The sequence below is a fragment of the Schistocerca americana genome, chromosome 6, assembly GCF_021461395.2.
Source record: "Schistocerca americana isolate TAMUIC-IGC-003095 chromosome 6, iqSchAmer2.1, whole genome shotgun sequence".
Taxonomy (NCBI): domain Eukaryota; kingdom Metazoa; phylum Arthropoda; class Insecta; order Orthoptera; family Acrididae; genus Schistocerca; species Schistocerca americana.
Genome location: NC_060124.1, coordinates 622,849,332 through 622,862,218, shown reverse-complemented (window position 1 = coordinate 622,862,218; position 12,887 = coordinate 622,849,332).

The following is a 12,887-nucleotide window of genomic DNA, read 5'->3' as shown; positions in this document are numbered from 1 at the left end:
AGTATTATTTCCGATGCAATATCTGTGTTTCATCTTCAATAAGAAGGTCAGAGGGATACAGTAAACCTGATGTGAAGCATCGGAATCTATAACTAGTGTCACAGTAATGGTTCAAAATATAGACAGTAAGAAGAGTCAGTCTTCTTGCACTTAAGTCGGCATTGCTCCTTTTCTATTTAATTCCGATGCAATTTCTATCTTTCATCGTCAATAAGAAGGTCAGAGGGATACAGTAAACCTGAAGTGATGGATCGGAATCTATAACTAGTGTTACAGGAATGCATCAAAGCATAGACAGTACGAAGAGTCAGTTTTCTTGTACTTAAGTCGGCATTGTGCGTTTTGTGTTTAATTCCGAAGCAATTTCTGTTTTTCATCGTCAATTAGAAGGTCAGATGGATACAGTAAACCTGGAGTAAAGCACCGGAATCTATAACTAGTGTCACATGAATGGTACAAAGCATAGACAGTAAGAAGAGTCAGTTTTCTTGTACTGAAGTCGGCTTTGTGCCTCTTGTACTTAATTCCGATGCAATTTCTGTGTTTCATCGTCTATAAGAAGGTCAGAGGGATACAGTGAACCTGAAGTGAAGCATCGGAATCTATAACTAGTGTCACAGGAATGGTTCAAAACATAGACAGTAAGAAGAGTCAGTTTTCTTCTGCTTAAGTCGGCATTGTGCCTTTTGTATATCATTCCGAAGCAATATCTGTGTTTCATCGTCAATAAGAAGGTCAGAGGGATACAGTGAACCTGAAGAGAAGTATCGGAATCTATAACTAGTGTCACAGGAATGGTTCAAAACATAGAAAGTAAGAAGAGTCAGTTTTCTTGTACTTAAGTCGGCATTGTGCCTCTTGTATTTAATTCCGCTGCAATTTCTGTGTTTCATCGTCAATAAGAAGGGCTGAGGGATACAGTAAACCTGAAGTGAAGCATCGGAATCTATAACTAGTGTCACATGAATGGTTCAAATCATAGACAGTGAGAAGAGTACGTATTCTTGTACTTAAGTCAGCATTTTGCCTTTTGTATTTAATTCCGATGCAATTTCTGTGTTTCATCGTCAATGGAAAGGTCAGAAAGATACAGTAAACCTGAAGTGAAGCATCGGAATCTGTAACTAGTGTCATAGGAATGGTTCAAAACATAGACAGTAAGAAGAGTCAGTTTTCTTGTACTTAATTAGGCATTGTGCCTTTAGTATTTAATTCCGATGCAATATCTGTGTTTCATCTTCAATAAGAAGGTCAGAGGGATACAGTAAACCTGATGTGAAGCATCGGAATCTATAACTAGTGTCACAGTAATGGTTCAAAATATAGACAGTAAGAAGAGTCAGTCTTCTTGCACTTAAGTCGGCATTGCTCCTTTTCTATTTAATTCCGATGCAATTTCTATCTTTCATCGTCAATAAGAAGGTCAGAGGGATACAGTAAACCTGAAGTGATGGATCGGAATCTATAACTAGTGTTACAGGAATGCATCAAAGCATAGACAGTACGAAGAGTCAGTTTTCTTGTACTTAAGTCGGCATTGTGCGTTTTGTGTTTAATTCCGAAGCAATTTCTGTTTTTCATCGTCAATTAGAAGGTCAGATGGATACAGTAAACCTGGAGTAAAGCACCGGAATCTATAACTAGTGTCACATGAATGGTACAAAGCATAGACAGTAAGAAGAGTCAGATTTATTGTACTTAAGTCGGCATTGTGCCTTTTGTATTTAATTCCGATGCAATTTCTGTGTTTCATCGTCAATAAGAAGGTCAGAGGGATACGGTAAACCCGATGTGAAGCATCGGAATCTATAACTAGTGTCACAGGAATTGTTCAAAACATAGACAGTAAGAAGAGTCAGTTTTCTTGTACATAAGTCGGCATTGTGCCTTTTGTATTTATTTCCGATGCAATTTCTGTGTTTCATCGCCAATAAGAAGGTCAGAGGGATACAGTAAACCTGCAGTGAAGCATCGGAATCTATAACTAGTGTCACATGAATGGTTCAAAACATAGACATTAAGAAGAGTCAGTAATCTTGTACTTAAGTCGGCATTGTGCCTTTTGTATTTAATTCCGATGCAATTTCTGTATTTCATCGTTAAAAAGAAGGTCAGAGGCATACAGTAAACCTGAAATGAAGCATCGGAATCTACAACTAGTGTCACATGATTGGTTCAAAACATAGACAGTAAGAAGAGTCAGTTTTCTTCTACATAAGTCAGCATTGTGCCTTTTGTATTTAATGCCGATGCAATTTCTGTGTTTCATCGTCAACAAGAAGGTCAGAGGGATACAGTAAACCTGAAGTGAAGCATCTTAATCTACAACTAGTGTCACAGGAATGGTTCAAACATAGACAGTAAGAAGTGTCAGTTTTCTTTTACTTAAGTCGGCATTGTGCCTTTTGTATTTAATTCCGATGCAATTTCTGTGTTTCATCGTCAATAAGTGGGTCAGAGGCATACAGTAAACCTGATGTGAAGCATCGGAATCTATAACTAGTGTCACAGGAATGGTTCAAAACATAGACAGTAAGAAGAGTCAGTTTTCTTGTACTTAATTTGGCATTGTGCCTTTAGTATTATTTCCGATGCAATATCTGTGTTTCATCTTCAATAAGAAGGTCAGAGGGATACAGTAAACCTGATGTGAAGCATCGGAATCTATAACTAGTGTCACAGTAATGGTTCAAAATATAGACAGTAAGAAGAGTCAGTCTTCTTGCACTTAAGTCGGCATTGCTCCTTTTCTATTTAATTCCGATGCAATTTCTATCTTTCATCGTCAATAAGAAGGTCAGAGGGATACAGTAAACCTGAAGTGATGGATCGGAATCTATAACTAGTGTTACAGGAATGCATCAAAGCATAGACAGTACGAAGAGTCAGTTTTCTTGTACTTAAGTCGGCATTGTGCGTTTTGTGTTTAATTCCGAAGCAATTTCTGTTTTTCATCGTCAATTAGAAGGTCAGATGGATACAGTAAACCTGGAGTAAAGCACCGGAATCTATAACTAGTGTCACATGAATGGTACAAAGCATAGACAGTAAGAAGAGTCAGATTTATTGTACTTAAGTCGGCATTGTGCCTTTTCTATTTAATTCCGATGCAATTTCTGTGTTTCATCGTCAATAAGAAGGTCAGAGGGATACGGTAAAGCCGATGTGAATCATCGGAATCTATAACTAGTGTCACAGGAATTGTTCAAAACATAGACAGTAAGAAGAGTCAGTTCTCTTGTACATAAGTCGGAATTGTGCCTTTTGTATTTATTTCCGATGCAATTTCTGTGTTTCATCGCCAATAAGAAGGTCAGAGGGATACAGTAAACCTGCAGTGAAGCATCGGAATCTATAACTAGTGTCACATGAATGGTTCAAAACATAGACATTAAGAAGAGTCAGTAATCTTGTACTTAAGTCGGCATTGTGCCTTTTGTATTTAATTCCGATCAATTTCTGAGTTTCATCGTCAATAAGAAGGTCAGAGGTATACAGTAAACCTGAAATGAAGCATCGGAATCTATAACTACTGTCACAGGTATGGTTCAAAACATAGACAGTAAGAAGAGTCAATTTTCTTGTATTTAAGTCGGCATTGTGCCTTTTGTATTTAATTCCGATGCAATTTCTGTATTTCATCGTCAATAAGAAGGTCAGAGCGATACAGTAAACCTGAAGTGAAGCAACGGAATCTATAACTAGTGTCACAGGAATGGTTCAAAACATAGACAGTAAGAGAGTCAGTTTTCTTGTACTTAAGTCGGCATTGTGCCTTTTGTATCTAATTCCGATGCAATTTCTGTGTTTCATCTTCAATAAGAAGGTCAGAGGGATACAGTAAACCTGATGTGAAGCATAGGAATCTATAACTAGTGTCACAGTAATGGTTCAAAACATAGACAGTAAGAAGAGTCAGTTTTCTTGTACTTAAGTCGGCATTGCTTGTTTTCTATTTAATTCCGATGCAATTTCTATCTTTCATCGTCAATAAGAAGGTCAGAGGGATACAGTAAACCTGAAGAGATGGATCGAAATCTATAACTAGTGTTACAGGAATGGATCAAAGCATAGACAGTAAGAAGAGTTAGTTTTCTTGTACTTAAGTCGGCATTGTGCGATTTGTGTTTAATTCCGAAGCAATTTCTGTGTTTCTTCGTCAATAAGAAGGTCAGAGGGATACAGTAAACCTGGAGTAAAGCATCGGAATCTATAACTAGTGTCACATGAATGGTTCAAAGCATAGACAGTAAGAAGAGTCAGTTTTCTTGTACTTAAGTCGGCATTGTGCCTTTTGTATTTAATTCCGATGCAATTTCTGTATTTCATCGTTAAAAAGAAGGTCAGAGTCATACAGTAAACCTGAAGTGAAGCATCGGAATCTATAACTAGTGTCACAGGAATATTTCAAAACATAGACAGTAAGAAGAGTCAGTTTTCTTGTACTTAAGTCGGCTTTGTGCCTCTTTTACTTAATTCCGATGCAATTTCTGTGTTTCATCGTCTATAAGAAGGTCAGAGGGATACAGTGAACCTGAAGTGAAGCATCGGAATCTATAACTAGTGTCACAGGAATGGTTCAAAACATAGACAGTAAGAAGAGTCAGTTTTCTTCTGCTTAAGTCGGCATTGTGCCTTTTGTATATCATTCCGAAGCAATATCTGTGTTTCATCGTCAATAAGAAGGTCAGAGGGATACAGTGAACCTGAAGAGAAGTATCGGAATCTATAACTAGTGTCACAGGAATGGTTCAAAACATAGAAAGTAAGAAGAGTCAGTTTTCTTGTACTTAAGTCGGCATTGTGCCTCTTGTATTTAATTCCGCTGCAATTTCTGTGTTTCATCGTCAATAAGAAGGGCTGAGGGATACAGTAAACCTGAAGTGAAGCATCGGAATCTATAACTAGTGTCACATGAATGGTTCAAATCATAGACAGTGAGAAGAGTACGTATTCTTGTACTTAAGTCAGCATTTTGCCTTTTGTATTTAATTCCGATGCAATTTCTGTGTTTCATCGTCAATGGAAAGGTCAGAAAGATACAGTAAACCTGAAGTGAAGCATCGGAATCTGTAACTAGTGTCATAGGAATGGTTCAAAACATAGACAGTAAGAAGAGTCAGTTTTCTTGTACTTAATTAGGCATTGTGCCTTTAGTATTTAATTCCGATGCAATATCTGTGTTTCATCTTCAATAAGAAGGTCAGAGGGATACAGTAAACCTGATGTGAAGCATCGGAATCTATAACTAGTGTCACAGTAATGGTTCAAAATATAGACAGTAAGAAGAGTCAGTCTTCTTGCACTTAAGTCGGCATTGCTCCTTTTCTATTTAATTCCGATGCAATTTCTATCTTTCATCGTCAATAAGAAGGTCAGAGGGATACAGTAAACCTGAAGTGATGGATCGGAATCTATAACTAGTGTTACAGGAATGCATCAAAGCATAGACAGTACGAAGAGTCAGTTTTCTTGTACTTAAGTCGGTATTGTGCGTTTTGTGTTTAATTCCGAAGCAATTTCTGTTTTTCATCGTCAATTAGAAGGACAGATGGATACAGTAAACCTGGAGTAAAGCACCGGAATCTATAACTAGTGTCACATGAATGGTACAAAGCATAGACAGTAAGAAGAGTCAGATTTATTGTACTTAAGTCGGCATTGTGCCTTTTGTATTTAATTCCGATGCAATTTCTGTGTTTCATCGTCAATAAGAAGGTCAGAGGGATACGGTAAACCCGATGTGAAGCATCGGAATCTATAACTAGTGTCACAGGAATTGTTCAAAACATAGACAGTAAGAAGAGTCAGTTTTCTTGTACATAAGTCGGCATTGTGCCTTTTGTATTTATTTCCGATGCAATTTCTGTGTTTCATCGCCAATAAGAAGGTCAGAGGGATACAGTAAACCTGCAGTGAAGCATCGGAATCTATAACTAGTGTCACATGAATGGTTCAAAACATAGACATTAAGAAGAGTCAGTAATCTTGTACTTAAGTCGGCATTGTGCCTTTTGTATTTAATTCCGATCAATTTCTGAGTTTCATCGTCAATAAGAAGATCATAGGTATACAGTAAACCTGAAATGAAGCATCGGAATCTATAATTACTGTCACAGGTATGGTTCAAAACATAGACAGTAAGAAGAGTCAATTTTCTTGTATTTAAGTCGGCATTGTGCCTTTTGTATTTAATTCCGATGCAATTTCTGTATTTCATCGTCAATAAGAAGGTCAGAGCGATACAGTAAACCTGAAGTGAAGCAACGGAATCTATAACTAGTGTCACAGGAATGGTTCAAAACATAGACAGTAAGAGAGTCAGTTTTCTTGTACTTAAGTCGGCATTGTGCCTTTTGTATTTAATTCCGATGCAATTTCTGTGTTTCATCGTCAATAAGAAGGTCAGAGGGATACAGTAAACCTGCAGTGAAGCATCGGAATCTACAACTAGTGTCACATGAATGGTTCAAAACATAGAAAGTAAGAAGAGTCAGTTTTCTTGTACTTAAGTCAGCATCGTGCCTTTTGTATTTAATGCCGATGCAATTTCTGTGTTTCATCGTCAATAAGAATGTCAGAGGGATACAGTAAACCTGAAGTGAAACATCGGAATCTATAACTAGTGTCACAGGAATGGTTCGAACATAGACAGTAAGAAGAGTCAGTTTTCTTGTACTTAAGTCGGCATTGTGCCTTTGGTATTAAATTCCGATGCAATTTCTGTGTTTCATCGTCAATAAGAAGGTCAGAGGGATACAGTAAACCTGCAGGGATGCATCGGAATCTATAACTAGTGTCTCATGAATGGTTCAAAACATAGGCATTAAGAAAAGTCAGCATTCTTGTACTTAAGTCGGCATTGTGCCTTTTGCATTAAATTCCGAGGCAATTTCTGTGTTTCATCGTCAATAAGAAGGTCAGAGGTATACAGTAAACCTGAAGTGAAGCATCGGAATCTATAACTAGTGTCACAGGTATGGTTCAAAACATAGACAGTAAGAAGAGTCAATTTTCTTGTATTCAAGTGGGCATTGTGCCATTTGTATTAAATTCCGATGCAATTTCTGTGTTTAATCGTCAATAAGAAGGTCAGAGCGATACAGTAAACGTGAAGTGCAGCATCGGAATCTATAACTAGTGTCACAGGAATGGTTCAAAACATAGACAGTAAGAAGAGTCATTTTCTTGTACTTAAGTCGGCATTGTGCCTTTTTAATTTAATTCCGATGCAATATCTGTGTTTCATCGTCAATGAGAAGGTCAGAAGGATACAGTAAACCTGAAGTGAAGCATCGGAATCTATAACTAGTGTCACAGGAATGGTTCAAAACATAGACAGTAAGAAGAGTTAGTTTTCTTGTACTTAAGTCGGCATTGTGCGATTTGTGTTTAATTTCGAAGCAATTTCTGTGTTTCTTCGTCAATAAGAAGGTCAGAGGGATACAGTAAACCTGGAGTAAAGCATCGGAATCTATAACTAGTGTCACATGAATGGTTCAAAGCATAGACAGTAAGAAGAGTCAGTTTTCTTGTACTTAAGTCGGCATTGTGCCTTTTGTATTTAATTCCGATGCAATTTCTGTATTTCATCGTTAAAAAGAAGGTCAGAGGCATACAGTAAACCTGAAGTGACGCATCGGAATCTATAACTAGTGTCACAGGAATGGTTCAAAACATAGACAGTAAGAAGAGTCAGTTTTCTTGTACTTAAGTCGGCATTGTGCCTTTTGTAATTAATTCCGATGCAATTTCTGTGTTTCATCGTCAATAAGAATGTCAGAGGGATACAGTAAACCTGAAGTGAAGCATCGGAATCTATAAGTAGTGTCACAGAAATGGTTCAAAACATAGACAGTTAGAAGAATCAGTTTTCTTGTACTTAAGTCGGCATTGTGCCTTTTGTATTTAATTCCGATGCAATTTCTGTGTTTCATCGTCAATAAGAAGATCAGAGGGATACAGTAAACCTGCAGTGAAGCATTGGAATCTACAACTAGTGTCACATGATTGGTTCAAAACATAGAAAGTAAGAAGAGTCAGTTTTCTTGTACATAAGTCAGCATTGTGCCTTTTGTATTTAATGCCGATGCAATTTCTGTGTTTCATCGTCAACAAGAAGGTCAGAGGGATACAGTAAACCTGAAGTGAAGCATCGGAATCTGTAACTAGTGTCACAGGAATGGTTCAAACATAGACAGTAAGAAGAGTCAGTTTTCTTTTACTTAAGTCGGCATTGTGCCTTTTGTATTTAATTCCGATGCAATTTCTGTGTTTCATGGTCAATAAGTGGGTCAGAGGCATACAGTAAACCTGAAGTGAAGCATCGGAATCTATAACTAGGGTCACAGGAATGGTTCAAAACATAGACAGTAAGAAGAGTCAGTTTTCTTGTACTTAAGTCGGCTTTGTGCCTCTTGTACTTAATTCCGATGCAATTTCTGTGTTTCATCGTCAATAAGAAGGTCAGAGGGATACAGTGAACCTGAAGTGAAGCATCGGAATCTATAACTAGTGTCACAGGAATGGTTTAAAACATAGACAGTAAGAAGAGTCAGTTTTCTTCTGCTTAAGTCGGCATTGTGCCTTTTGTATATCATTCCGAAGCAATATCTGTGTTTCATCGTCAATAAGAAGGTCAGAGGGATACAGTGTACCTGAAGTGAAGTATCGGAATCTATAACTAGTGTCACATTAATGGTTCAAAACATAGAAAGTAAGAAGAGTTAGTTTTCTTGTACTTAAGTCGGCATTGTGCCTCTTGTATTTAATACCGCTGCAATTTCTGTGTTTCATCGTCAATAAGAAGGGCTGAAAGATACAGTAAACCTGAAGTGAAGCATCGGAATCTATAACTAGTGTCACATGAATGGTTCAAATCATAGACAGTGAGAAGAGTACGTATTCTTGTACTTAAGTCAGCATTGTGCCTTTTGTATTTAATTCCGATGCAATTTCTGTGCTTCATCGTCAATGGAAAGGTCAGAAAGATACAGTAAACCTGAAGTGAAGCATCGGAATCTGTAACTAGTGTCATAGGAATGGTTCAAAAGATAGACAGTAAGAAGAGTCAGTTTTCTTGTACTTAATTTGGCATTGTGCCTTTAGTATTTAATTCCGATGCAATATCTGTGCTTCATCTTCAATAAGAAGGTCAGAGGGATACAGTAAACCTGATGTGAAGCATCGGAATCTATAACTAGTGTCACAGTAATGGTTCAAAATATAGACAGTAAGAAGAGTCAGTCTTCTTGCACTTAAGTCGGCATTGCTCCTTTTCTATTTAATTCCGATGCAATTTCTATCTTTCATCGTCAATAAGAAGGTCAGAGGGATACAGTAAACCTGAAGTGATGGATCGGAATCTATAACTAGTGTTACAGGAATGCATCAAAGCATAGACAGTACGAAGAGTCAGTTTTCTTGTACTTAAGTCGGCATTGTGCGTTTTGTGTTTAATTCCGAAGCAATTTCTGTTTTTCATCGTCAATTAGAAGGTCAGATGGATACAGTAAACCTGGAGTAAAGCACCGGAATCTATAACTAGTGTCACATGAATGGTACAAAGCATAGACAGTAAGAAGAGTCAGATTTATTGTACTTAAGTCGGCATTGTGCCTTTTGTATTTAATTCCGATGCAATTTCTGTGTTTCATCGTCAATAAGAAGGTCAGAGGGATACGGTAAACCCGATGTGAAGCATCGGAATCTATAACTAGTGTCACAGGAATTGTTCAAAACATAGACAGTAAGAAGAGTCAGTTTTCGTCTACATAAGTCGGCATTGTGCCTTTTGTATTTATTTCCGATGCAATTTCTGTGTTTCATCGCCAATACGAAGGTCAGAGGGATACAGTAAACCTGCAGTGAAGCATCGGAATCTATAACTAGTGTCACATGAATGGTTCAAAACATAGACATTAAGAAGAGTCAGTAATCTTGTACTTAAGTCGGCATTGTGCCTTTTGTATTTAATTCCGATCAATTTCTGAGTTTCATCGTCAATAAGAAGGTCAGAGGTATACAGTAAACCTGAAATGAAGCATCGGAATCTATAACTACTGTCACAGGTATGGTTCAAAACATAGACAGTAAGAAGAGTCAATTTTCTTGTATTTAAGTCGGCATTGTGCCTTTTGTATTTAATTCCGATGCAATTTCTGTATTTCATCGTCAATAAGAAGGTCAGAGCGATACAGTAAACCTGAAGTGAAGCTACGGAATCTATAACTAGTGTCACAGGAATGGTTCAAAACATAGACAGTAAGAGAGTCAGTTTTCTTGTACTTAAGTCGGCATTGTGCCTTTTGTATTTAATTCCGATGCAATTTCTGTGTTTCATCGTCAATAAGAAGGTCAGAGGGATACAGTAAACCTGCAGTGAAGCATCGGAATCTACAACTAGTGTCACATGAATGGTTCAAAACATAGAAAGTAAGTAGAGTCAGTTTTCTTGTACTTAAGTCAGCATCGTGCCTTTTGTATTTAATGCCGATGCAATTTCTGTGTTTCATCGTCAATAAGAATGTCAGAGGGATACAGTAAACCTGAAGAGAAGTATCGGAATCTATAACTAGTGTCACAGGAATGGTTCAAAACATAGAAAGTAAGAAGAGTCAGTTTTCTTGTACTTAAGTCGGCATTGTGCCTTTTGTATTTAATTCCGATGCAATTTCTGTGTTTCATCGTCAATAAGTGGGTCAGAGGCATACAGTAAACCTGAAGTGAAGCATCGGAATCTATAACTAGTGTCACAGGAATGGTTCAAAACATAGACAGTAAGAAGAGTCAGTTTTCTTGTACTTAAGTCGGCTTTGTGCCTCTTGTACTTAATTCCGATGCAATTTCTGTGTTTCATCGTCAATAAGAAGGTCAGAGGGATACAGTGAACCTGAAGTGAAGCATCGGAATCTATAACTAGTGTCACAGGAATGGTTCAAAACATAGACAGTAAGAAGAGTCAGTTTTCTTCTGCTTAAGTCGGCATTGTGCCTTTTGTATATCATTCCGAAACAATATCTGTGTTTCATCGTCAATAAGAAGGTCAGAGGGATACAGTGAACCTGAAGAGAAGTATCGGAATCTATAACTAGTGTCACAGGAATGGTTCAAAACATAGAAAGTAAGAAGAGTCAGTTTTCTTGTACTTAAGTCGGCATTGTGCCTCTTGTATTTAATTCCGCTGCAATTTCTGTGTTTCATCGTCAATAAGAAGGGCTGAGGGATACAGTACACCTGAAGTGAAGCATCGGAATCTATAACTAGTGTCACATGAATGGTTCAAATCATAGACAGTGAGAAGAGTACGTATTCTTGTACTTAAGTCAGCATTGTGCCTTTTGTATTTAATTCCGATGCAATTTCTGTGTTTCATCGTCAATGGAAAGGTCAGAAAGATACAGTAAACCTGAAGTGAAGCATCGGAATCTGTAACTAGTGTCATAGGAATGGTTCAAAACATAGACAGTAAGAAGAGTCAGTTTTCTTGTACTTAATTTGGCATTGTGCCTTTAGTATTTAATTCCGATGCAATATCTGTGTTTCATCTTCAATAAGAAGGTCAGAGGGATACAGTAAACCTTATGTGAAGCATCGGAATCTATAACTAGTGTCACAGTAATGGTTCAAAATATAGACAGTAAGAAGAGTCAGTCTTCTTGCACTTAAGTCGGCATTGCTCCTTTTCTATTTAATTCCGATGCAATTTCTATCTTTCATCGTAAATAAGAAGGTCGGAGGGATACAGTAAACCTGAAGTGATGGATCGGAATCTATAACTAGTGTTACAGGAATGCATCAAAGCATAGACAGTACGAAGAGTCAGTTTTCTTGTACTTAAGTCGGCATTGTGCGTTTTGTGTTTAATTCCGAAGCAATTTCTGTTTTTCATCGTCAATTAGAAGGTCAGATGGATACAGTAAACCTGGAGTAAAGCACCGGAATCTATAACTAGTGTCACATGAATGGTACAAAGCATAGACAGTAAGAAGAGTCAGATTTATTGTACTTAAGTCGGCATTGTGCCTTTTGTATTTAATTCCGATGCAATTTCTGTGTTTCATCGTCAATAAGAAGGTCAGAGGGATACGGTAAACCCGATGTGAAGCATCGGAATCTATAACTAGTGTCACAGGAATTGTTCAAAACATAGACAGTAAGAAGAGTCAGTTTTCTTGTACATAAGTCGGCATTGTGCCTTTTGTATTTATTTCCGATGCAATTTCTGTGTTTCATCGCCAATAAGAAGGTCAGAGGGATACAGTAAACCTGCAGTGAAGCATCGGAATCTATAACTAGTGTCACATGAATGGTTCAAAACATAGACATTAAGAAGAGTCAGTAATCTTGTACTTAAGTCGGCATTGTGCCTTTTGTATTTAATTCCGATCAATTTCTGAGTTTCATCGTCAATAAGAAGATCAGAGGTATACAGTAAACCTGAAATGAAGCATCGGAATCTATAACTACTGTCACAGGTATGGTTCAAAACATAGACAGTAAGAAGAGTCAATTTTCTTGTATTTAAGTCGGCATTGTGCCTTTTGTATTTAATTCCGATGCAATTTCTGTATTTCATCGTCAATAAGAAGGTCAGAGCGATACAGTAAACCTGAAGTGAAGCAACGGAATCTATAACTAGTGTCACAGGAATGGTTCAAAACATAGACAGTAAGAGAGTCAGTTTTCTTGTACTTAAGTCGGCATTGTGCCTTTTGTATTTAATTCCGATGCAATTTCTGTGTTTCATCGTCAATAAGAAGGTCAGAGGGATACAGTAAAACTGCAGTGAAGCATCGGAATCTACAACTAGTGTCACATGAATGGTTCAAAACATAGAAAGTAAGAAGAGTCAGTTTTCTTGTACTTAAGTCAGCATCGTGCCTTTT